This window comes from Pongo abelii, chromosome 17, assembly GCF_028885655.2.
Source record: "Pongo abelii isolate AG06213 chromosome 17, NHGRI_mPonAbe1-v2.0_pri, whole genome shotgun sequence".
NCBI classification, from domain to species: domain Eukaryota; kingdom Metazoa; phylum Chordata; class Mammalia; order Primates; family Hominidae; genus Pongo; species Pongo abelii.
The window spans coordinates 76,226,496-76,254,057 of record NC_072002.2 but is presented as its reverse complement, the minus strand read 5'-3'; the positions used below and the strand labels follow the sequence as shown (position 1 = coordinate 76,254,057).

The 27,562-nt window shown below is 37.8% G+C and overlaps 2 protein-coding genes, 1 non-coding gene and 1 pseudogene across 7 annotated transcripts in view; 2 read left to right on the top strand and 2 right to left on the bottom strand.

The window, feature by feature from the left end:
* Positions 1 to 11,168, top strand: part of LOC112129915 (large ribosomal subunit protein eL30-like) — a 66,461-nt pseudogene extending 55,293 nt beyond the window's left edge.
* The window catches only part of RNF152 (ring finger protein 152), a 945,877-nt gene that overhangs the window by 484,954 nt on the left and 433,361 nt on the right, over positions 1 to 27,562 (top strand). The window lies entirely within an intron of this gene.
* Positions 1 to 27,562, bottom strand: part of CDH20 (cadherin 20) — a 223,938-nt gene that overhangs the window by 139,233 nt on the left and 57,143 nt on the right. The window lies entirely within an intron of this gene.
* Positions 25,355 to 25,463, bottom strand: LOC112130035 (U6 spliceosomal RNA). The gene has a single exon (XR_002912347.2). It is a non-coding gene; the product is annotated as a U6 spliceosomal RNA (small nuclear RNA).

The window sequence follows — 27,562 nt, the reverse complement described above, 5'->3', positions numbered from 1 at the left end:
TGAGTTCTTATAGTGATCTTAATATTTTTTTTTACATCTTAGAACATTGTGCTAGTACATCATCTTAGGAATTATTTCATCATTACTCATCAATTATTAACAATTAGGCTAAGCAGACTAAAATAATAAGACATAAGAATCATGGAATTCCCTAAATTTGAGGCTGAAGAATAATATATTAGTAATTCTTCAGCTTTCTAATTACGTTGCCCAAAGTATTATATCATTTTTTAAGAATAGTATAAGAGGAGATGGAAGACACCATCTTTGTGGTCTGCTTTTAGCTTCCATTAAAAAGAGTGAAGAATTTCAAAGTTTATATTTTCTGCCCAAAATGATAAAGGAAAGAGATAGATACATCTGGTTCAAAAATTTAAGATGAATCAACGCATACATGCAAAGAGGCGGCGAGCAGCATTCTACTTTTGAGTGATGATGTTGAAATTAATCATACACACAAAATTTGAGATCATGAGTTTTTGGAGGGTGATATTCTGCCTGAATTTTCTCCAACGCAAGAAAAGATGAGTGAACAATACATTTCTAGGGACACAAAAGAAAATATGGTATTTTCATTCAGTTTGTCATTCAGTCAGGAAGGATTCAATCCAGTCCACCAATATTTTGTGATGGGACTCACACAAAGTGTGTGACAGTGCTATTTCATCCTTTACAATGCCTGTGCTCCAGCATTTACTTGACCCAGTGAAGTGTGCCGTGTTTAACTTCTTATGAAATTTTAAATAAGTTTTTCATTATCTCTTTATTGTTCCATAAATTATTTGTAAAATGACTTAAAATATATATTTTAAAAAGGACCCATTGGACTCAGATGATAAATGCCGATGATTTTTTTCTGGTATGTTGGGGGTTAATTGAAAATAGGGAGCTAAGTAGATGATAAATACACAGTTAATGATAGTACTAGTGAATAAAAATGCTAGAATACAGCAAAAAGTCACAAAAGAGGTTACATATATAGCTGGGGAAACATATCACATCAAAACCTTTTCTCATTATTTTAACTTTGACTTGCAAATGATGTCATTGTATACATGTTGATATTTTTCCTGCATTTAGAATTTCTTACTGTAGGGAGTTATTGTTTAATGGATATGGAGTTTCAGTTTGGAAATACAAAGTTCTGGAGATGGATGGTGGTGATGTTTGCCCAACAATAAAAATGTACTTAATGCCACAAAATTGTACACTTGAAAATAATTAAAATAGTAAATTTTATGTTATTTATATTCTATCCAATTATAAATATTTAAAATTCTTAATAATTATTTTAATAAACAAAAAAATTCTCACCTCCTCTGACAATCATGTACATTAATCAAATTAAAACTTAAATTGGTTTCTATAAAATGCTTTCATTGAAGATTTGTCCCATTCATGCCTTTATTTTAGGTGTTCTCCACAATTTTAGACAGAATTACTATACTATATGGATAGTATACTATACAGATAGGCTCATGTAAGAAAGCAAATGCTAGCATAGAGAATCCCAAATCAGTCATTTTGACACTTGTATACAATGCAGGCTATATTAATTTGAGCACGCTATACTATACTGTTTTCAATTAATATGTATAAAAAATCTAATTAAACTAGAAAACGATGAAGTGCCCTAATTCCTTTAGTTCTTTTGGAGCTACTGTCTTGTGCAATGTGAGGGTCATAGGAGATGAATACATTCACATGGCTGAGATGAATTAGTTTTGCTGAGTAGCTTCCCTTGTGCTTCTCTTGTTTCTGAATCAAGCTGCATGTAACAAGACTCTGAGATCTTAATAATTGAATATTCAGCATCCAAGACCCCTTAGAGTCCACACTTTGCATCTGTTCCTTACTTGTCTGGCTTCCCACTGGCTTTATTTCATCTCTTGCTATCTATAGTACCAACCACATCGACATTTGGTAATTATTTTTTAGTTTCTAAAATACGATGGAGGGACCATGCAGTCTACAAGAAGACTCATTCATAAGAATTCAAATAAAAGACAATTTTGATTAAGACCAGAAAGCATGAAAACAACAGAGCAGAGTGAGAAATAAAATTATGTCTACATCAAAATTACATTTCTCTTGACCTACTGAGGTGTATTATGAACAGGTTTCCTGACAAACTAATTTTCTTATGCATACTGCATTATACTAAGATGTATGGAATTTGCATAATAAACCGTGACACAGGAAAAGTGTTTTGTGTGTTCCCTTTGAAAATTTTTCTCCATTTGTATGCTTCATGTTACCATCACATTTTTAAGTAGACTCCAGATTTTCCTAGGAAATTGGAATGCTTTAGTACTCCATTCATTGCAGGGATTTTCCTGCAATTTTTTTTTTTTTTAACATTTCCACCAATAGGTTCCTTTCAGAACACCTACCGAGGATATAAAAAATATATTGTAGTTCATTGTATTGATGTCAACAGAACTATGTGTTTTTACCCTGGTGTGATGTCAGAACAATGCAGTGCATCTTTCACTGTGCCAACTCATTGGAATAAAAGACCCATTCAGAAAGAAACCCTTGGATGGTCACAGTTTTTAGGAGTTTTTATGCACGGCCACACAAGTTTATAACTTTAAACTTTTCTTGCAGTGCGTTATATTTTCTTCCCATTGCTGCTGAGCTTTCATATTGCAAGCGAGTATTTTTCTATATAGTAGCTGAAACGTCTATTGATCCTTTGGTTAAAAAAAATAAAAAATAAATATACTTTCTAGAATGATTGCATTCCAAGGCCAGGGTTAGCACATTTCATTCATGCTATTTTCTAAAACCCCTAGTGTGAAGACTGACAGCAGAATGTGGATTTCATAAATCCCACCATACGATTTCCGAAACCCCAAAATTAGAGATTAACAGATGCGGATGTGGATGGTACAGTGGATGCTTTGAAGATGAAATTAAAACATTTTGTATTTGCATGTGTAAAATAAACATAAAGCATTTCAAGTAGTTGGGGTTTGCAGAGAAAGATAAAATAAGTACTCTGCTGTAGTTCAGGGATTCGTCTCCCTCTCCTGACTTCACTTTTTGTTGTTGTTAAGCTTTCACTTTCTTAATTACAAAAGTTAATTGTGACTATTGAAGAAATTGGAAAATACAAACATAAAGTATAAATTAAACTACCTTGTAACCTCTTTCCTACCCGACCCAGAGATATCCATTGTTCACATACTTGTGTGTATCCTTCCTTGGAGTATGTATGTTGCAAATATGGGTCATACCCAACATATGATATCATAGCCTCATTCTAATTGGTATACCATGAATCTTTTCCTATTTAAATAAATATTCAAAAGCATCATTTTTAATGGCTGTATTTTATTATAGATTAACTATTTAAAGCAATAGCTTGATTATAACACTTGGGCTATTTTTATTTTTTAATTGCTATTTAAAATCTTTTTTGATTCCACTTCCCCTTTCAGCTGAATCACTGTGTCTTTGCGCCACCCATACTTCTCCAGCAGATGGGTTGTTGGACTATTCCTTTTTGTTTGTTTTTCTATTTATTATAAACAAACCTGTTATAATCTTTTCTGGACATATATCTGTGTACATGTTGAGTATTTATATAATGTAGCTTCCTAGAAGAGTAACAAGATGTGTGGCTTTTTAATTTTGATAAATATTTCCAAATTGTTGTTAAAAGGTTGTACCAATTTACACCCTCAACAGCAGTGTGAATTTCCATTTTTTCTGCACTTTCTTTAACATAACAAAATTCTGCCAACCTTATAAGTAGAATATGTTGCTTAATTTATATTGCCATAATAATTTTTAAAACTGATAATCTTTTCAATGTTTATGTCCGTTTGTATTTCCATTTCAGTGAATTTTCTCTTTGAATTATGTATATATTTTTCTATTAAATTATATCTTTTTAACTGATTTATGGAAACTTTTAACTCTTTGTTTTCTATGTCTGGCAAATGTGTTCTTTCAATCCATCACGTATCTTTTAATTTTACTTATAGTGCTTTTTTTTTTTTTGCCATAGATGTGTTTTCTTCATTTTTTCACTTTTTAAAATTATTTTTAAAATTGTTTATTTCCATAGGTTTTTGGGGAACTGGTGGTATTTGGTTACATGAATAAGTTCTTTAGTGGTGATTTGTGAGATTTTGGTGCACCCATCACCCGAGCAGTATACACTGACCCCAATTTGTAGTCTTTTTCCCCTTACCCCTTCCCACAACTTCCCTCTCCACCCAAGTCCCAAAGTCCACTGTATCATTCTTATGCTTTTGCATTGTCATAGCTTCGTTCCCACATATGATATTTGGTTTTCCATTCCTGAATTACTTCCCTTAGAATAATTGTCTCCAATCCCATCCAGGTTGCTGCAGATGCCATTAACTCATTCCTTTTTATGGCTGAGTAGTGTTCCATAGCGTGTGTGTGTGTGTATATATATCTCACATATACACACACACATACATATCACATCGCAGTTTCTTTATCCACTCATTGATTGATGGGCATTTGGGTTGGTTCCACATTTTTGCAATCGTGAATTGTGCTGCTATAAATATGCATGTGCGAGTATCTTTTTCATATAATGACTTCATTTCCTCTGGGTTGATACCCAGTAGTGGGAGTGCTGGATCAAATGGTAGTTCTACTTTTAGTTCTTTAAGAAATCTCCACACTGTTTTCCATAGTGGCTGTACTAGTTTACATTCTCACCAGCAGTGTAGAAGTGTTCCCTTTTCACCACATCCATGCCAACATCTATTATTTTTTGATTTTTTTTATTATGGCCATTCTTGCCATGTACTTATTATTATTTTTTTTTGAGACGGAGTCTTGCTCTGTCGCCCAGGCTGGAGTGCAGTGGCACAATCTCGGCTCACTGCAAGCTCTGCCTCCCGGTTCACGCCATTCTCCTGCCTCAGCCTCCCGAGTAGCTGGGACTACAGGCGCCCGCCACCATGCCCTGCTAATTTTTTGTATTTTTAGTAGAGACAGGGTTTCACCGTGTTAGCCAGGATGGTCTCGATCTCCTGACTTTGTGATCCGCCCGCCTTGGCCTCCCAAAGTGCTGGGATTACAGGCGTGAGCCACTGCGCCCAGCCCTGCCATATACATATTTTTAATTGCAGTACAAATTCAGTCATTTTCTTCATGAGCTCTAGGTCTTATGCTTATGCTGAGAAAGGCCATCTCCTTTCAAAGATTATAAAAATACTTACATATGTTTCCTTCTAGGGCTATTATGTTGTGATATTTAATCTACTCGAAATTTGTTTTTGCTTAATGGTAAGAGGAGGGGATCCAACTTCATGCTTTTTCCAAATAATATTTAGTTGTTTTTAAACCATTTATTTTCCATTCCATCATTTGCCACTGATTTTAAATATCAACTTAATATATCAAAAGGTCATATCTCTGTTCTCTGTTTAAATCATATACTGTTTTAATTGTTATAGCCTTATATGTGTTCTGCTATGTGGAAGGAAGAAAATGGCATTACTTCCTCAAGCAAAATTGTTGGGTCAAATTGATTTGGGGTTCTGGGAAGGCTGAACTAATTTACAGTTTCACTAGAAGCATATGCAAATGCGTATTTCGCCTCACCTTACTAATACTTGTACATATGTATTTAATGTTTTACATGTATTTTTTAAAATTTCAAATTTCATAGATAAAAATGTTATGTCATAAGCTTTATTGTACATTGATTACTAGGATAGCTGAGCTCTTCTTGATACTGTCATTAAGTTTTGCTATTATTTTTTAATATTTTCTATTCAGTTTAATGTGCTCATGTTAGGAGACCTGTGTGTTTTAGAAATGGCTCAGGCTTGAACTAAGGAGAACACAGTGGTTGACCCAGGACAGGACAATTCTGAAAGCAAAAACTAAGGAGCTCCCTGCCTCTAGGAAACATAGTAGGGCAATAGTAGTGTCAAAAGGCAAAATTACAACAAATTTACTTTCATTATCTGAATTGGCTTTTATTTACAATTTAAAAATCATAAATAAGATTCTAGCACCTGGTTCTCAGAACCAGAAAAGGTTCAAAGAATTCCCTGGCTGCAATGTGGTCAGACATCTATGGACAGAAAATGGAAGTCACAGGGACAGTGACTTCCCTGTCACTGTCATAGGCAACAGGTTGGTGTTTTGCCTAATTCAAATCAGCTGGCTGACTGTGATTGGCTGGAGCTCAGCTACTGTGATCTGTGATTGACTGAGACCAGCTATTAATATTTGTTACTTGGGTAAACTCCTAAGTTAGGGTTTAGTTAATGTACTATATTATGTTGCAGTTCATTACTTAAGGACTCAGGACAGGGGCATCCTCAGGCACAATTTTAATTTAGTTTAACAGTTGCCAACCTTTATTAAGCTTTGTCTTAAAAGCTTTATATTCTCTGGCTTATGAGATCCTCTCACTACTGTGTGGAGGCACTATGTCCATCCCCACTTTCTAATGAAAAACTGGGGCTCAAGGAGATACACAACTTGCCTAAGGTCACAGAGCTGGCAAGCGGCCGGGCCACTTTGTGAATCCAAGCGGTGTGACTTCTGAGTCCAAATGTCCCCATCAAAGGGTCTGCTGAGATGTGCCATCCTTTCCCCGGGACTGCCACAGGACCATGCTGAAGGAGCCTGTCCCAGGCTCAGGCCAGCAAAGACAGAAACAGGTGCCTGTCCCCTTAAAAGTCAGGGTCTTAAAATCTCTGGAAAAGTGGAGATGAGGATGCGGGGTGGGGCACAGAAGCACTGTAGGGACCTCCCTTCTCCACAGTGAGAACTGTCTGGAAGACTTGCATGGTTTATGGTGGCAAAATCATGTATTAATGAAAAAATTTCTAAGCAACCAGTTCAAAAATGCTCAGAATGGGTTGGAGGCATAGCATAGACTTCTTTTCAAAAGTAAAGACATTTTCAGTTTCTGTAAAAAGTCATCCTTTCCTGGAAGGGGTAAGTTGTAATTATTTATTCTTTTAAAAATATAGAGTCAGATGCTACTGCTTTTTCTGATTAAATTTGTGCTTGCTTTTAAGTTGTAGTGTGGCAGATGAGGAGCTGATGCTAGAATTAAAAAGGTCTGGTCTGTCTTTTTTTGTATTAGTATTATCTTTTATCCATACTTGTCAATTTTGTGACCTTTAGTTTAGTTAAAATTAGACAATCTGTAAGTCCACATAGTGCAATTTGACTTTTTGAGTAAAAAAATAGGTGGTGGGTTTTGTTTTTTTTGTTTGTTTGTTTGTTTTTTTTTTTTTTGGCTTCCACAGTTGGCTAAATTAAGAGGACCAAATGGTTTAGCCAGGGTTCTGATTAACAACTTGTTGCTGACTAGTTTGCTATCTAAAGTAATGGGGTGAGAGGAGGAAAAGAAAAATCAATCTAAAAACGAAACTGGTAAGAAACAAGTCTTAGACTAGTTTACTTGATGGTTGTACCTTGTACATAGGTCTAAACTGGGATTTGAAGTGTCTGTGGCCACCTCTATGAAGAATAATGTTAAAATCATATATCATTCATTACAACATTGATCAATGCTCACTGCTCTCTCAGAGGGAGCTGGATTTGTGATATAACATTGTAGAGGAGAGGTTGAAACCAGAGATCATCCAGCCTAAAACCTTATGTCTCTCTTAGTTCCTTCTCTTTGAAAAAATGGCACATCCCAACAGTTACTTATGCAAAGTTCTAGAAACTACCTTTGTCCTACAGTTCTCACACTCAATAGATACACCAGTACTGTCAGTTCTGAACCCAAAATGCATCTTGATTCTTAATTTTCTCCATAATTTCTGCCACCATCTTCAAACTCTTATTTCTTGCAATTTTTTTTTCATTAGCCTCCTATCTGGCCTCCCCACTTCTATTTTCCCCGTTAATAATTTATTAACTCAGTATCCTAAATGATATTTTAAAATGTTTTTAAAGCTCTTTCGCTTTTAAATTTTTTATTTTGAAATGATTTTAAATTTATAAAAAAGTTACAAAAATAGTGCAGAGAGTTCTCATATATTCTTCATCCAACTTCTCCTAATTTTAACATCTTACATATATAACTAATTTTGGAAAGCAGGAAATTAACATTGATGTAATACTATTAACTAAGCTACAGGCCTTATTCGATTTTCACCAATTTTTCCACTAATGTTTCTGGTCCAGGATACAATCCAGTGACCCACATTACATTTGCTTGTCATATCTCTTTAGCGTCCTTCAATTTGTGACAGATCTTTAGTCTTCCTTTTATAACATTGACATTTGTTAAAAGTACTGGTCAGTTCATTGATAGAATGTTCCCCAATTTAGGTTCATCTGCTGTTTTCTATGACTGGATTGGGTTATGCATTTTTAACAAGAATTATCACAAAAGTGACGTTGTGTCCTTCTCGGTACATTCTATCGGTGGCTAAATGCCTTGTTAAAGATATAAGTTTGATCATGTTATAAACCTTCAGTGGGTTTCCATTTCTCTGAGGATAAAAGGCAAACTCTTCTAAGATCCTGCATAATTTGGTCCCTGTTACTTTAACATGCCTTTTGTAAGGGCCAATACAATTTAAAATTAAGAGTCTTAATTCTTGTTGTTGAAAATAGAAGGAAGGACTTCTCCCGCCCCAACCTCTTATTCTTAGAGCATTTACTTAGAAAACTTGTAATTGTTAATTTCTTTCTCTGTCTCTGTGAAATATATGTAAATCTTTTTGAAAGCTAAATAAGCTTCTGGCCAGTTTTAGACCCAGGAATGTCTTTCTCAAGGCCCTGGGAGCCATCTTTTTCAAATGGAATCAAGGAAGATAGTGCCCCTATTTCTCCATTTCTGTGAGAGGGCTTGTGCCTCACTCCAAGTTGCAAAACTATCTCTTATCATAAAGAGAAGTTTATTTTTCTGTTGAATAAAGCCAATAGTTAACACAGATGGTCACCTCAACTACCAAGTAAATTTAGGAAGAGCTATGTGTGACAAATGATATTGCCAAGTCCTCTTACTTGAGGACTAGTTATTGTTTATCTTGATGACAAGTATGTACCACATGGTAAGAGGATGAGATGTCTTTTGAATTTTGGAATCTCTTAATGGATTACCTGTGATAGTTATCATATTCAATGCTTTTTCAATAATAAGATTACTTTCTTTCTCTTCTAGTCTGTAGAGAGGTTTTCTGTGTTGGGAGGAGATTTTGTTTTTAATGATGTTTCCCCAATACTCTTTCCCGCTGACTTACTATGGCTTTATTTCATGTTTCATAAAGTGCAGAACTGTTGCTTGCTGTATAATCCTCTCCCTGAATTCCTCCACTTTCCTCCACCTCTTCGTTTAAGTAGCTCCTTTCACTCTCCAGGACTAAGTTCAGATATAATGTCCCTAAAGACACCTTTCTCAACCACCCTGTCTAAGGAAGCCACCCCTTCCGGGGATTCTATCACATTATCCTGTTTCTATCTTGCAGAGTATTTAATACAACCTGTAATTATTGTACTTATTAATTTGTTGATTTATTTATAGTGTTCTGTCCTCCACTACAATGCAAGCTGTAGCAGGAAGAGACTCCCCTCCAATCTGTCCAATCTCACCCCATCTATCTTGTTTATGGCCGAAGCCTTCATACCTAGAGCAGTGCCTGGCACATAATAGGTGCTTGATGCATATTTGTAGAATGAACTAATGAGTGAGATGAGACTGATAAGCAGGTTAGGGTAGTTAAATAATGGAGATGTCCATTTTATCCTATTCCTTATCAACTTGTGGAAGTCTCAACAAGCAAGCTTTAGCAGTCTCTGTATTTAACGAACACATAAAATAATTATATTAAGGAAATAATACATGAAAAATTCACCTTCATACTTGAACAAAAATGGGCCCGAATGCTTATTTTGAAAAGGAAAATCTGTGATTTTTTTTTTAAACCCACTCAAATATTTTAGGAAAGCTTTCATGTTAATTCTGGATACAGCTGGGGCCATTTGAATTGTAGCATTGACTAATTGGCCAGTGTGAACATCAATTAGTCCTGAATAAAGAGCAGGAGATGAATGCCAAGAAGGAGGAAGTGGAGACTCAGATTGTTCAGCAAGTCTACTAGGAATCTGCACATCCTAACAGACAAAGAAGGGACCTTCTGCAAGACCCTTGAGACAGTGGAAGCCTTGAAATTATGCTGATATTTGAAGGAAGGCTTAACACAGTGTTTCTCAACCTTAAGCATGTGGCACAGTCCTCTGGAAGGTTTGTTAACACAGGCTGCTTGGCCTCATCCTAGAAGTTTCTGATTCTGTAGGCCTTGGGACCCAAGAATTTGCATTTTAACAAGTTCTCAAATGATACTGCTGACATTGATCCAGGCTCCACACTTTGAGAACCACTGCTTTAAAGCACTGATTGACTAGAAGAAGCTGATGGAATTTGTTTATAATAGTTTTTTAAAATTTATTTTATTTAATTATTTAGAAATAGGGTCTTGCTCTGTCACCCAACCTGGAGTGCAGTAGTGTGATCATAACTCACTGCAGTCTTGAACTCCTGGGCTGAAGCAATCCTCCTGCCTCAGTCTCCTGGAGTAGCTTGGCCTACCACAGCTAATTTTTAGGGTTTTATTTTTATTTTTTAAAGATGGGGGTCTTGGTATATTGCCCAGGCTGGTCTCAGACTCCTGGCCTCAAGCCATCTTTCACTTTGGCTTTGCAAAGTGCTGGGATCAAAGGCATGAGCCACCAAACCCAACCCTATAACAGTCTTTTAAGAGTTGACAATGGCCTTTCTCGCTCCCGGGCCATCTTAGCAGCAGCTCTTGGTTGGGGGCCGTCCCGCACCTAAGGCAGAAAGATAGTGGCTGCAAAGAAGACAAAAAAGTCGCTGGAGTTGATCAATTCTAGGCTCTAACTTGTTATAAAAAGTGAAAAGCACGTGCTGGGGTACAAGCAGACTCTGAAGATGATCGGACAAGGCAAAGCGAAATTGGCCATTCTCTGTAACAACTGTCCAACTTCGAAGAAATCAGAAATAGAGTACTATGCAATGTTGGTTAAAACTGGTGTCCATCACTACAGTGGCAATAATACTGAAGTGGGCACAGCATGAGGAAAAAAACTACAGAGTATGCACACTGGCTGTCATTGATCCAGGTGATTCTGACACCATTAGAAGCATGCCAGAACAGACTGGTGAAAAATAAACCATGCAAAATTTCCCCTTAATAAAATTTGCCAGAGCTTGTTAAAAAAAAAAAACAGTTGACAATTTTTTTTTAATTAAACAAATGTTCCATTTTTTTAACTGCCAAGGAAAAGGGTCTCTTTTTTATGCTCCATTTTTAAAGGTCCCATCTCTGTATCTCAGCTCTCATTTATTGAGCATGTACTAGTTATACACATTATTTTATTTAATCTTTAAAATTGCTGGGTAAATTCTTATTTTACCCATGGATTATTATTGTATCTTGGGTGACAGAACCAAGATTTCATATAGCATTTTCAATATCTTGCCTCATATCACGATGTAGAATTTCATTGCTCCCTACAGATCCACTCTGGATTTCTATATGTGGGAGTCTGTAATATGATATTGAAGAAATCGGCTGAAAACTTTCCCTAGGGGTTTTCCTCCTTAACCAGACCTTATTATATTTTGGTGGGTTAGTGGCCTTTATTCTCAAAACAAATAATTAAAATTCAAGATTCAAAGACAAAATACACCTATCTTTTTAAGTAATAAACCATGTATTTCTCTGATCAGATGCATTACTCCTCACTCTGGAATCATAGAATTTTCTGTTAGTAGTTTCTTTATTTTTTTATTTTTATTTTATTATTATTATACTTTAAGTTTTAGGGTACATGTGCCCAATGTGCAGGTTAGTTACATATGTATACATGTGCCATGCTGGTGTGCTGCACCCATTAACTCGTCATTTAGCATTAGGTATATCTCCCAATGCTATCCCTCCCCCCTCCCCCCACCCCACAACCGTCCCCAGAGTGTGATGTTCCCCTTCCTGTGTCCATGTGTTCTCATTGTTCAATTCCCACCTATGAGTGAGAATATGCAGTGTTTGGTTTTTTGTTCTTGCGATAGTTTACTGAGAATAATGATTTCCAATTTCATCCATGTCCCTACAAAGGACATGAACTCATCATTTTTTATGGCTGCATAGTATTCCATGGTGTATATGTGCCACATTTTCTTAATCCAGTCTATCATTGTTGGACATTTGGGTTGGTTCCAAGTCTTTGCTATTGCGAATAATGCCACAATAAACATACGTGTGCATGTGTCTTTATAGCAGCATGATTTATAGTCCTTTGGGTATATACCCAGTAATGGGATGGCTGGGTCCCTGAGGAATCGCCACACTGACTTCCACAAGGGTGAACTAGTTTACAGTCCCACCAACAGTGTAAAAGTGTTCCTATTTCTCCACATCCTCTCCAGCACCTGTTGTTTCCTGACTTTTTAATGATTGCCATTCTAACTGGTGTGAGATGGTATCTCATTGTGGTTTTGATTTTCATTTTTCTGATGGCCAGTGATGGTAAGCATTTTTTCATGTGTTTTTTGGCTGCATAAATGTCTTCTTTTGAGAAGTGTCTGTTCATGTCCTTCACCCACTTTTTGATGGGGTTGTTTGTTTTTTTCTTGTAAATTTGTTTGAGTTCATTGTAGATTCTGGATATTAGCCCTTTGTCAGATGAGTAGGTTGCGAAAATTTTCTCCCATTTTGTAGGTTGCCTGTTCACTCTGATGGTAGTTTCTTTTGCTGTGCAGAAGTTCTTTAGTTTAATTAGATCCCATTTGTCAATTTTGGCTTTTGTTGCCATTGCTTTTGGTGTTTGAGACATGAAGTCCTTGTCCATGCTTGAATTGTATTTTAAGTTCCAGAATACATGTGCAGGACGTGCAGGTTTGTTACATAGGTAAAGGTGTGCCATGGTGGTTTGCTGCACCTATCAACCCACCATAGGTATTAAGCCTCGCATACATTGGCTATTTATTCTGATGCTCTTCTTGCCCCCCACAACTCTGACAGTGTGTTCTTCCCCTCCCTGTGTCCATGTGTTCTCATTCTTCAGCTACTACTTATAAGTGAGAAATGTGTTGTTTGGTATTCTGTTCCCGTGTTAGTCTGCAGAGGATAATGGCTTCCAGCTCCATCCATGTCCCTGCAAAGGACATGATCTCATCCCTTTTTATGGCTGCATAGTATTCCATGGTGTATATGTACATTTTCTTTATCCAGTCTGTCATTAATGTGCTATGGTGAATAGTGCTGCAGTGAATATACGTGTGCATGTATCTTTGTAATAGAATGATTTATATTCCTTTGGATATATACCCAGTAATGGGATTGCTGGGTCAAATGGTATTTCTTTACCCATGAATTATCTAAGCTTCTAGGTAGTGTGATTATTGCCCAGTGGTTCACTTCTGACCAGTGATATAGCTGGTGCTTCCACAGGGCTCTCTGTCTCCAGGATTAGGCCTCTTTTTGCTACAATGCTTCTCAGCCTGAGATAAAACTAATTTTAAGACTAATTGGTAACACCTTGAGGTATTACATGACTGAAGTAGAAATTACTTATCAGCCTGATCTAACATAGAAGGCTGGTTAAGGCAAAAGTCCTAATGTGAAGTGTTACATCTAGGTGTTTTGTTACCCAAGAAACATGGTAGCCTTGTTTCTTAAGAAGTATTTTAAAGATAACTCTAGCAAAACACTCATTTTCTACATGAGTTTGAGTAATTTGTCTAAGTGGCAAAACCAAACTGACCTTTTTTGCTTAATTGCCTACATGATTCAATGAATTCTCTATCGAGAGACAGTAAGACCAAACACGTTCTCCTCAACATCCCAGAAATGCATGGATCACCTTGAAAATCTCTGAAAAACTAATAAAAAGAAGCAAGTGACTGAGTGACTGAGTTCATAATTGTTTCCCTTTCTCTAAGCCAAAATTGATGGCCAGGAGGAAGGCATTGAAAGCCAGTACATACTGACACTATTTATAAGATCTTGATATTTTAGACTTGTATTGCACCATTCATCCTGGGATCATAAAAATGATTGTTAAAATTTATACCATATTAGTCTGATTAACCCTGAGAAGGGTAAAAATAAAGGATTGAGGAGAAATATTTATTTCACAAGGGTTAGGACTTTAATATACAGAAAGCTGCATAAATCTGCAGATGTTCTAATTAGATTCAGCTGAACTGCTTCAGAATGCACGATAACATGGATTTACTCTGCCAACTACTAAGAATAACTTTTCTGGTGTAAAAAAATGTTCAAGTTTCAATATTGAAACATAAAATACCCCAGTCCAGGGGATAGATTCGTTTCACATCAATTTCTTCATTGGCTCAAATTTCTCTAGCAGTTAAGTTGCTCCTTTATTATAAGACTTAAGCAGAATTTTCTAAATGGTACCCTAATGGTACTCTTCTCAGGTTATAGTACCTGGAATCCTATTTTCTGTTAATAGTTAAACATTAACCTTAGATCACTGTAATACCATCAGGCAAGTTATTCATATGGTGCTTAATTTATAATCAGGGAGTAGTTTAGGCCATTAGAAAATCTGGTTCATAAAGAGGATGACATTAAGGAATCAAGAGATGTATTTCATGAGGTAGTTTTGTTCGTCAATTTCCTTTTTTTTTTTCCTTGAATATGTGATGGTTTTTAAATCTCAGGAAAGTTATTCCTTTGTGCTGGCAGGGGAAATCTATGTTGTCCTACATTTGGAAGTTTTTCAGTAAATCTTATCAGAGAATTTGCTGAAGCTCAAGTTACAGCAGGGTGAAGAATGAGCCTTCCTCTGGCATGAGAATCCTACTGGATCCCCAAAGGCATGGGGATCCCTTTAGTGTCTAACTTTGAAAAGTTCCATCAGCACCAGAATGCTTTCCACTTCCACAGAACCTGGGGGTCAGATCCAGCTGCGCCTTCTAATTTATCTGTTTCTAGGTCTGAGAAGGCAAGGTGAGGGAAAATGTCTCTTTACAAAGGGAGTCAAGGGGAAATGTGAGAGAGGCTGTGACTAGAACCTTATGTTCCATTGCCTGCCCCTTAGATAAACCAACCTTTGGTCAATATTCCCTCAATTATATTTGATAAGCCAACCTATTATTCTTAATTAAAATGTTGGCAGGAAGTATTCATGTAAATTTTTGCCAAGGATTTATTATAATCTCCTTGTTTTATGGTTTCCTATTTTGAATAGTGAAAGAATAATTTCATAAACGCTTCTGAAGGAGAGTCTCTTGTAAATGCAAATTTTATCTCCTTCATAATCTTTTTGATCTCTGTGAATTTGCATGGAACAAAAATACATTTCTCAAATATGCTGTGTTTTAATTTATTAATAAAAACAAAATAGTTGTGAAAGGCATTTGTAGGAAATTGATTTGAAATAGATGTTACCGTGGCGTATGCATTAGTCTGCAACATTAGGAACAATGAACATGGAAAATCAACATTATTTATAGACTTACCAGCTACCTGTTACTGTAGAATCTGAAGTCAGGGATATTATAAATATGTAGAGTCATGTCCTAGCATTTACATTTAACCCTTGGTTGTCTAATATCTAAGTCACTTTATCTTGTTTCCCTGTTATCCTCTACATAAATATATGTGTGTAAACACACACACAAACCCCTGATCATTGATATAAAAACAACAGCAACAAAAACGGGTCACTAATGTATAGAACCGAATAGTGCCTGTAACATAAAAGAACGCAATAAATGTGAGTTCCCTCTTCCCATCCTAAATCCCTTTTCTTATTTCTTGGGCATTTTCCTTTCTCTCTTCACTTTTATCAAAGGATAGGTTGGGAATTTAAAAAAGATGGAACTGGAATAAGCTTATTAGAATGCTTTGCAGCACATTGCACAAGGAAATATTGGCAGATGAGTTTGAACATGGGTAAAATAAGTACAAGAATGATTAGTGCCTCTTCTCATTCCAAGATAGTGTCCTCTATTAGCATGGATGCTGGAGATGCAGCTGCACGGAGAGCATAGTTTGATATGCCAGAGGTAGGAGATATTCCAGGGAGGGCCAGCCCTTCAACGCATTAGATCAAATGTTCTCAGCCCGAGGAAGCCAATCCCTCAACTCTAAGGTTAAGTCTAAATAGCAGCCACTTCCTCTTTCCCGCTAAATACTTATTATGAGTCAGACCCTTGTCATTTGGGGTTTCAAGCCAATGATAATAATCTTTCAGTTTATATCGAATACAATTGGGACACCAAAGACTGACCAGAGCTCATTCTTTGGCTCTCAATCCCAAGATAGCCTTTATTATATGGTCCAAGATGAATAACTTCCTAACACTATGACTTGATATCTTTACACAAGAACATTTGCCTCCTGAGAATTGAATCCTAGAAATAAAATTGTGCAGGTATTAGGGTGATGCATTTACCTGAATCTGGCAGAAGCACTTTCGATGCAGCTAACACAATTATGAAACGAGAGGAGTGTAGAGGTTGTGTTCCCTTTGTCTCTTTTTCAGTACAGAAATTACACTGTGGTAGCAGGATTTCCTTTAAATCTAGGTTCGATAGACATTCCATCTCCCTTTGCTCATTTTCACTCGCACATAATCTCTGTTATGCGACATATATCAGAGAAGAGAGTCCTGCTTTTGCCTTTAGGTCTTTCACAAGTTAACTGAAGAAAAGAATGAATTTTCAGATTGACTCTTATCTCACTAATCATATCTGCCCCCAAGTTAAGCAGTATCTACTTTGCCTTGCTCTGTCTAGACCTGACAGTCTAGACAAGAGTTAATGCTCATTAGCAGGCTGGAGAGGCCCCATGGACCTCCTTTGCCAGATAGTGTGATGTTTTCTTCTTCTGATAGAATTTGGAAAGAGGCTGAGACTACAGGTCAGAGAGGTGGACATACAACAGGAAGCAGCCCTATTGTCCCCTCACTTGGTAACAGTCTCACAGTACAGCAACACATTCAGCTCCCAGGATAAAAGCAGGTGTTTTGCTTTAATTAAGACCAACAAAGACTTTTCTGTTCTCAATAGGCTTATATTTTTAGACACTAAGGTAAGGAGGAAGGGAACATTATCCCATTCTGTGCATAAAAATAAAGATTCGGCATGAACTGCATAATTAAGAACTGAAAGGGGGAAATGCAATTCAATTAAAACTGACAGAATAATACACGGAATCCATGACTTTATTTGGTGCTTAATGATGATACTGTTTTCATTTCATTATACATGAGTCATAACCAGCTTTGCCTTAGTGTAATTGTATTTTTTACAGAGTAAACCAAGGTATGCAATTTGCAGTAGACTCATCAGTTAAAAAGAGGCTGATTTAAGATGATCATAAATTGATCCCTGAGACTGAAATCAATTTTTTTCCATTCCAATGTATTAACTTATTGGAATGATGAGTAATTTTAGGCAGGAGTGGAGAGAGGCATTGGTGGGGGAGGTGAAGATCAGTGAACAAATATTAAAGACTGATTTCCATGAAAAAAATGGCAGTAGTACATTTTCCAGTGGGGAAACAATGTGGTGATGTAATTTTGATCCAGTGAGCTGAATAAAACATGATGGGATTTCGGGCTGGAGAAGAAAGGTATGAAATGAATCATAATATTGACACAAAGTCAAGTGTAACAGGGAGATATCATTTCCATATGTGGCCTTCTAGCTATATGGATTTTAGAATTGGAACATGAGACCCAAGGAAAGCAGAAAGAAGACGTTAAATTAGAAGTTAGGCTACTCGAATACTTTATGGAATTAATGGTGGAATATAGAACATGTTGCTGCGAGGAACATTCACTAAACTTAGACGTCCTGCTCTGTGAGGTACAGACAACTGCTGGTGTTCTATGAACCCCACTGAAAACCCAATGTGTATTACCAGTGAATTACTGTGCAGTCAGGATCAGAGAGGTTGGTCACTGCAAAATGTGTCTGACTTATGTCTTCATTCCATTAGTCATGTGGATAAAAGTTTCATATTTTCCATGCTTGACTAAACTTCAAATGTACTCTATGAACAGGTAGATGAAGGGACTCTCATTTACCCATGATAACCCTGTGCTCCTCAAAAGCTGATAAGTTTGGGCCAGGGAAATAGTAATTTTCCCTTCATCATGGGGTCAAGGGGACCACCCTGTCTTCCCTGGCAGTCTTGTGCTGGCCACTCAGAACATATTGATATAAGCCAGATCTTCCCACAGTAAATACATCCTTCCAACTCATTTCTATTTGTTAATATTAGTGTAATCTTCTTTCTTACTGGGCCATGCTTCTTTGTGACTGGGCCATGATGACAATGCCATTGATTCCTGTAGAGTGACCTGGAGTGGACAGAGGAAAAGCAAACCCAACAGAAAAGTATATACTCAGGAGTCTCAAAGCCCACAAATGAATAAAACAAGAAGGCCTGTGCTCTGTAGATAGGGGAGACCATCTTAAATTCGTAATAACTCATCTGTAAGAACCATTTTTATATCTTCTTAAATATCTTATATTTTCCTTTTTTGTTGTTGTTTTTACACATTCAAAATAAAATGTCAATATGCTGATCAGCAGAAAGGTTTTTCAGACACTTCCATAGATTATCCCTTAAATACTTGGCTCATCATTTAATCTTCTAATTATGATCTCCTAATCATAACCAGCTACTTGAGTAAATATGTACATATAGATATATGTATATAAATTAAGACCATAATTAAATTGATATTACTCTTTTCAGGTTCTGGAATTGTTGGCAAATTACATAGTTTTTATAGGATGATTAGAAACAAGAACTATCATTTACAAAGCAGATAAAACTATAAAATTAGAGTAAATAAGACATGTACCATGTATGATTCGTATACTAGTTGTGACCGACAAATATTGACCCATTCAGACTCTCATTCATTACAGCCTGTAAACAGCACAATGCAATTGCTAGATGGCTACACAGGATAGGGATGTAGTTAGTTGGTACGAGGCCATAAGTTCCGCTGCCCTTGTTAGGATTCAAACAAATAGCCTTGATCTTGTTGCATTCTGACTTAGCTAGCAGAGCAAGTGAATCACAGTCGGAAGACTACATTTGTTTGGAGTTGTAGCGTTCATTCATTCTTTTATTAATTCCTACTTTCAACAAAAACGTTTCCTGCATCTCTTACGATTAAGGCATTATGCTAAGTGCTACATACTTCTTTTAATAAACACTTTTTAGTACTTACTATGTGCCAGGCATTGACTCATTTAATTCTCGTAATGACTCTATGAGGTGTGTTTCCCTCATTTTACAGATGAGGGAACCAAGTCACAGAGGTTGAGTAACTTGCCTAAGGTTACACAGCTAGTAAGTGGCAGAGCAGAGATTAGAACCCAGGTAGGCTGGCTCCAAAGTTTGTGTTCTTAACCACAAGACAGAGGCAGTCTCTGTCCTCCTGGAATTTACAGTCCAGAGGGAATACAGACAATAAACAGGCAAGCAAGAAAGAAACAAAAAATGATGAACTGTAACAAGCAAGGTAGTGGAGGGTGATGGGTGGCTACATAGGATGGTCAGGGAAGTGACATTTACATGGAGGCAGGATTGGTTAAAAGGAGCCAGCCAGAGAGCCCTGAGAGTATCCAGGCCCTGGGAGGGCCTTGGATGCTCAAGAAACTCCACAGGGCTGCAGGGCTGCAGGGCTGCAGCAGGCAGTCATGTGCTTTGTTGCTTCAGGAGCGGGTGGGCCAGGCCAGGAGGACTCCAGGAAAAATGCCTGGAAGAAATTTTATGAGGCAGAGAAAATTATTCTCCTGGATGAGATAAAATATTCCTTCATTATGGGGAGGTTGGGTGAGGATGGGAAATAGATGGAAGGGGAGTAAGGAGGGCAGAGATGTAGGTGGGTTCCAGAGAAAGTCTTAGGGAAGTAGTCAACCCCCAAGAATCCAGAAGATACTAAGGTTGGGCAATCTGTTTCTTATATCCTAGGCTAGATGCCCATGGAAGCAACACCTATCTCTCCCACTAGAGTAACTGGCAGCACGTTATATCTGGGGTCTTGGATAGTTTCACAGAGACTCTGGTGCCCAAGTACAGCATAGAAACCAAATAGTTCATGGTCCTCGGGAACATACATAGTGGCAAGAACAGCCAGGCTTGAAGGGATAAACAGACAGCAATGAGAGATGTCTCAGAGGAGACTGTGTGGACAAATTGCAAATGCCTTCAGCAATGTCTTACTACTATGAAGGCTTCCCCTGGCCCCAGGAAGTTAAGTCAACCCCAGGAAAAGCAGAGTTGCTGTTTGCTGGGGATTAACTGCCTGCTACCTCTGCAGGATAGAGGCTCAGAATGGAAAGGGAATAATGAAAAAATAAAGTTGGTGTCTTGCACATGTGTGTTTATGGACTGAAGTTCCTACCTGCTTCATGTGGAGATATCTTCCAAGTTTGCTAAAAATTCACCTGCAGCACGTATCCACACCCTGGGTTGATTACAAACTCCAGGATGAAAGCCAAGTCATCTGGAGGCAACACGTGTAACCCTGTGGGAGAGCTGTCTAACAGAAAGGAGCTCGATTCCTAGAAGTCACTGTTGATTCTGGAAATATCAGTGGGCTGTGATGAGGCTGAGTTTGAAAAAGTACAAGAGAATGTTTTAAGCCCTCTGAGCAGATAAAAACTGGTCTTTAGAAAAAAGGATGAACAGGTGAAGGTACCATAGAGGTTTTAAAAAATTGTTAATTTTTAGTAAATTAAATTATTGATCTCCAGAAGAATACCTAGGAAGGAAGAGTTTGGAAAATGATTTTTATGGCTTCTAACTTGGATGGTGATTTTTCTGAATGAACTAATACTCTTTCAGGAGAGGAAAGGGCAATACTATTAATAGCAGCAGCCACTAGAGAGAGAACACTCTTCTGTAGTCTCTCTAAGAAATAGCTATTAAGGTTAAAGTGAATTGAATGCCCTCAGTGGTGCTTGTTCCTAATTTACCAAGATGTACCTCTCCACATGGTGTGTGTGCATGAACACACACACAGTGTGTGAGTGCACAGGAGAGATACTATGCCTGGAGAGAGATTGGGGAACAATCTTCACTTCACTGCAAGGCCAGTGCACAGTCTCAGAGGGTGATGGTTTCTAACACTATCGAAAAAGTAGCTGGGATTACAGGCACGTGCCACCACACCCAGCTAATTTTTGTATTTTCAGTACAGACAGGGTTTCACCATATGGGCCAGGATGGTCACGATCTCCTGACCTCATGATCCGCCCACCTCGGCCTCCCAAAGTGCTGGGATTACAGGCATAAGCCACTGCGCCTGGCCAAGGTCATATAATTTTTGTAGTGAGAGCATTTGAAAATATATATATTTTTACTAGTAGATAAATTTATTTCAAAAAATACAAAGCACATATGACAAAACATTAACATCTGTGATCGGAGTAGGGGATCTTTTTAATTTCAGAAGTTGGAGGTAATACAGATTTCGGAGTTGACAAGGCTGGAATGTGACCAGGGGCATCAGTGGTTCAGGCCTTGTGAAGGAGAAGGTCATTGGAGGTAAGGAGATCAAAGAACCAACAATCCAGGGTTGGGATGGATCATCCCACATGTATGGAAGGCATCGACAAAGAATATGGTCATTAAGGTGCAGATGAAGATGACTCAGTCCTAAAAACTCACATAATAATAGCTAATGTTTATTCAGTGCTTATCAAGTACCAGGCACTGCACTATGAATTTTATATATTATTGTTACATTTATTTTATAGATGAGAACAGTGAGGGTTACAAAGGTTTGTAAACTTTGCCAAGCACCACTGCTAGTGAGTGTGAAGTCTGTTAGTTCTCAGACCCAGACAGCCTGGCCCCAGAGCCTGCATTCTTTACCACTTTTCTCTCAGTATCTGTGAATGATGTAACTATGGCCAGGGGACAGACGGCAGAGGGTACAGTGTGAACCTTAAAGAAGTGGGAGGTTTTGCAAAGGGAAGAGGAAGAAGTAGTCTTGAACAACTCAAAGTCTTGGCCTTGAGGCATGAGGAGTGTGAATGACCAGTAGTCTCCACTGAAGGTAGCTGCAGATTCTAGACAGTGGTTTCCTCCAGGGGAACACAGGTTCCTCTTAGGTCAAGAAGGTGGAAGGACTATTCCAAGAAAAGGTGGAGAATATTGAAATACGCCAAGGCCAAGCAGGAGGGTGGATGGAGAGAGACAGGGTGAGGGAGGTAGTCAGATGCAGAGATTATATGAGGATGAAGATAATGGTGACAACTGCCAGGTGGGCTCAGCCCTCTGGCAGCGACATTGGTAAACACCATGGAGGCCCTGAGGAGTTTGTTGCTCTACCTCTATTGAGGCAGCAAGTGGTAAAGCAGTGAGCATATTCCTTCCTAGAGCTGCAGTAACAAAGTACCACAGATGGAGTGGCTTAAACAACAGTAATCTGTTGTCTCACAGTTCTGGAGGCTGGAATTCCAAGATCAAGGTGTTTGCAGGGTTGGTTCCTTCTGAGGGATGTTCCAAGCCTCTCCTTTGGTTTCTGGGCATTTGCTGGTGATCACTGGCATTCCTTGGGGGTGTAGAAGCCTCACCCCAATCATTGCCTTCATCCTTGCATGACATTCTTCCTGTGTGTGTGTGTCTGTGCACAAGTTTCCCATTTTTATATGGACCCCAGTCATATTGGATTAAGGCCCACCCTAATGACCTCATCTTAACAACTAATTACATCTGTAAGAACCCTATTTCCAAATAAAATTGTGTTCTGAGGTCCTGCAGGGTAGAACCTCAACAATGGAATTTTGGGGAGACAATCCTGACTATATAACTGTGGTGTTAGGGGCACCGCTCACTCCTGGCCACTCGCATTCGATTGGGAATCTGTTCTGAGCACCTGAGCATTCAAGGCACTTTCTGGGTATAGCAGGGAACATACAAATGAATGAAACAAAATCTCTGGCTCCCAGGGCCTGAACTTGGGGGAGGTAGAGGGAGTGGGTAAAGTATGACAAACTCAGATGCCTAAAACACAAGTCAGATCTGATTAATGCTGTGAGATACCATCAGATTATTATGTAAATTAAAAAATTAATGAGAAGCAGAGTAGGGCTTTGGACTTAATTTGGTTTATTTTTAAATTTTGCAGGTAAGGAATCTTAGTTCTAGAAATGTTAAATGGTCTGCTGCAGGTCTGCCAACTGGAAATATGCTCTTTCAGTTACACCATGTATATAAGCACACATCCAACCCCATTTTCTATTATGTCAAACGTCTTTGAGATGTATTATTTTAAAAATTATTTTTATATAACTGGTCAGGAAAATGATTACCTAAACTTATGAACATGAAGTAGCAAATAATGTTTAAAAGAAGTCAGAGACATTTCTATGACAGTGACTGAGCTGTTGACTAAATATTGACTATAAATCTTCAACCACCCACTATCCACAGGTGCCAATCTGCCTACAGCTATACACAATTAATATAATTTGTATTTGATGCCAAAATGCACTGTAAGTTTCTTGCATCCTTAAAAAATAAAACCATTAGCCACCTTAAACCACTGCAGTCGTCTTCTTCAAATATCCTTCACCTTCTTAAGTGAGGTAAGAGTAGCCTACCTGGGAGAAACGGCTGGGCTCTATGCAAAGGCCTGGATTCTTCACTGCATTGACAGATAAACATTGACAATTCCAAATTTTAAAAATACATTGTTGAGCTGGGAGCCACTTGATGGCTGTGGGAAGCAAAATGTCTGTCCTGAGTTTCCTAGGTGGGTATGGCTGGATTTGGCGGGCACTGTGAAGTGTGGTGTGGAAAGCCTAGAAAAAGAGAAAGAAGATGAAGGGGTAGTTGATCTTCCCCTTTTCTGGTTTATAGTGAAATTTTTCAAGAAAGTGAGACTATCTTAGGAACATGGCAACAGAGAGTAAGAAGAAGAAATCTGGAATCAATTCAACATTGAATTTCTGATTTATAGTTTACAAATGGAAAATAAAACTGGCTTCATTATGGACAACATTTAGGAAGTAAGGCCACTAGGTTCAAGAGGGTCTGGTTCTCAGCATCAGAATTCCACAGTTTGCTGCAAATTTGACTTGGGCAGTGATCCTGCCACTGGGGATGACACTGCCCTCTTGTTTCTGGAAGTGAGGTGCAACAGCCAGACAGTGCACAACTGAGTCTCTGATTTGGGAAGGACAAATATACTAGGAAAAAAATACCTTGCTGCTTTCATGGTTCAAAATTTGTGATGAATTATCCACATTTTTTTACCATAGTAATTAAAAAGTTCTTATAGCTCTTCGTCTATTTCTTACCAATTGTCAAGTAATAGAGTAGCAAATCCTTATTCTAGCCTTTCCTTTCTTCACTCAAGATGCTTCAGTGTCTGATCATGTCAGTCCCTAAAATGTGTTTAATATATAGCAAAGATATAATGATGAGGAAAAGAGACATGGTCCTTGTCCTCAGCATGGAGAGGGAGATGGATAGTCATGATATAATCTAGAAATACATAATTCCAAGCTGTAACAAGGTGACTGAGGAAGAAGGAAGAGAGCTGTGAGACTACAGCCTGTCCTCTGTATCCATGGGGATTGGTTCCAGGACTCCCTGTGGATACTTCAACCCCTCAAGTCCTTTACAGCCAGCCTGTATCCACAGCTTCTGCATCTGCAGATACCGACTGTATACAAAAGGGGAGCTGATTTAGAGTGGGTAAACCGGGAAGACTTCCCTGAGGACATGACATCTGTGCTGAGTGCATAAAGGTCTAGAGGCATTAATGGGCACAATGTGGAGATGGGAGGTGGAGTGTGAGCAAGAAGTTTCCACACAGAGAACAAGTGCAAAGGAGCAAGGTTGGAGTCGGGGGTGGGGTGGGGTGGGAACAGAACTGAAAAGGTCACTAGAGCAAGTGGGAGAGAGAGGCAAGAGAGGGGGCTGGAGGTGTGAGCAGATCAGGCAAGGGCAGTAACCCTTCTGAGCAATGGTAAGCTATTACAATTTTTAAGTGAGGGGCAAAAGATTCAGATGCTAGCATTGTAGGACTTTCCCCACAGCTGCAGTGTGGAAGATCAACAGGAGGAAGGCATGAGAGGAGGCTGGAGGACCAGGAGAGAGAGGATGTTGCAGAGTAATGATGGAGATGGAGGACGGGGATTGGGTCAAGAAATATTGAGGTAGAATAGTTTTAGAATCTGCTTTTTCCACTTGACATATTGTGAATCTCTGTCTTTTTATCTTTTTTTCAAATTTTTGCCTGATTTCATTTGTTATTGGATTATTATGTTTTCTTTTTCATTTGTATTTTTTTTTTCATTTTAAGTTTCAGGATACATGTACAGGACGTGCAGGTTTGTAAAAATATGGAATGCTTCACGAATTTGCGTGTCATCTTTGCACAGGGGCCATGCTAATCTTCTCTGTATCAGTCCAATTTTAGTATATATGTGCTGCTGAAGCGAGCACCGTGGGTCTGTCTCTACATTTCAAAAATGTTGATCTCCATAATCAGGTCTCTATGATAGTTCCTTGTATGGATCAATTATTACATATTCAATAATCTCCTACTGATGGACTTTTTTCAATTACAAATGACTCTGCAAATTGTATTATGTATTAATTATCTGATTGTTCCCTTAATGGATATTTTATATTAGTTGCCAAACCAACTCTCAGAAACATACTAGTTTATTCTCTCACTAATAGCGCATAAGACTTCCATTGTCTATCCCCTTTCAAACCCCAGTGTATTGTCAATCTTTTTAATTTTAGCTGGTTAATAGGTAAACAAAATTCAGTAGTTTAACTTGCATTCTTCTGATTACTCATGAGACTGGCCATCTTTTCATGTGTTTACTGACCATTTCTATTTATTATTTTGTAGATTATCTATTTCTTTTGCCTATTTATGTCTCAGGATATTCTTTTCCCTGTTGATGAAACATAACTTTTTTGTAACCCTTTGTCATATGTACATAGCAAAAGTGTTTGCTAGATTTTTGTTTGTGTTTTAATTTTGTTGACAGGGTTTCCTATTCTACTTTGTTCTGCTTTTACCATATATATATTTTTTTCACTTCTAAGTAGCGTCTGTCATCTGTCAGTGGTTTTCTTTATGGTTGTAGTTTTGTTGATATATTCAAAAGGCCTTCCTCACTCCAAGGCTAGAAAAAGGTTTTCCAATGCTATATTTTCTATTATGAATTTATTTGGAATTCTGTGTGAGGAGTAAGGGAGAGACACTTATTTATTTAGCAAGCACCTAGGCAATTGTCTTGAATAACCACTATTTCCTTCCCTAACCTAGGCAATTGTCTTGAATAACCACTATTTCCTTCCCTGATTAGAAATGCTATCTTTTTTATTTACCAAATCCCCAAATACATTTGAGCTCAATTCTGAACTCTGTATTCTGTTTTTGATCTCTCATCCCCTGTGCCAGATTCACGCTGTTTTAATTACTGTTATTTTGTAACACAGTTTTTATATCTGGCAGTGCAGTTTTATCCACATTATTCTTCTTTGTCAAGTCTTCCTGGTTATTTTTAAATATTTATTCTTCAAAATGGATTTTAGAATTATTTTCCCAACTTATACAAAAATATCCTGTCGCAAGTTTGGTAGGACTTATATTACATTTATACGTTTGCTTTACTCTAGCATTCTGGGCCATTACAAATTTTTTCAAATAGTGGCTAAAGTAATTTAATTTGCAATCAAGTAAAATTTGGCATATATTGTGACCTATCTTTCTGAAATATATGAGAAACAGGCAAGCTGTACATTATGTATTTCACAAAATCACTATATGGTTCTAGATGATTTATTCATTCCACAAATATTTACTGAGCTAAGCATATGCTGGGTGCTGTTTCAGGTGCTGGGATACATGGTGAATGGCAGGATCCCTGTTCTCATATTCCAGAGGGGAGAAGCAGTGGAGCTTGCCTTTGACAACAGATGGGGTGGGGGTAAGGGTGGGAAGGCCACAGTGACTGCAGACAAGTCTTTCCAAAAATACTTGCTTGGAAAGGAAGAAAGGAAATTGAGTGGCAGTTGGTCATGGGGGCAAGGAAGGTTTTTGTTTTATTTTTAAGATGACTGTCACTGGAGCATATTTATGTGCTGCAAAATGATCACCAGAAAGAGAGAAAATAAATACACAGAAGAGAAAGGAGATGCTTGCAGGATCCAGCTCCTTCAAGGTGAAAGTAGATGGACTGTACTCCACAAGTGGCATGTTAGCCTTTGATAGAAGGAGCAAATTAATAATAGAAATTTTAGAAAGAGTGGGCCCAGGTACAAGCAGATTAGTGTTTATTTCACTGCGGAAACTAAAGAGGTATTTTTGCATGGGCAATAACCACATTTATACTACTATACTAATTATTCATCCATTTCAGCAAAAATGAGGATGTTTTATTCCAGTGTTAAGCTTAGATGTCATAACTTCTTTGTTGGAAACTGAATTTTATAGGGCTGAAAGCAGTGCTTAGAACAATGTCTGGGACATTTATGACACTTAATATTTATTGAATAAGTACACAAATTCATTTTATACTGCT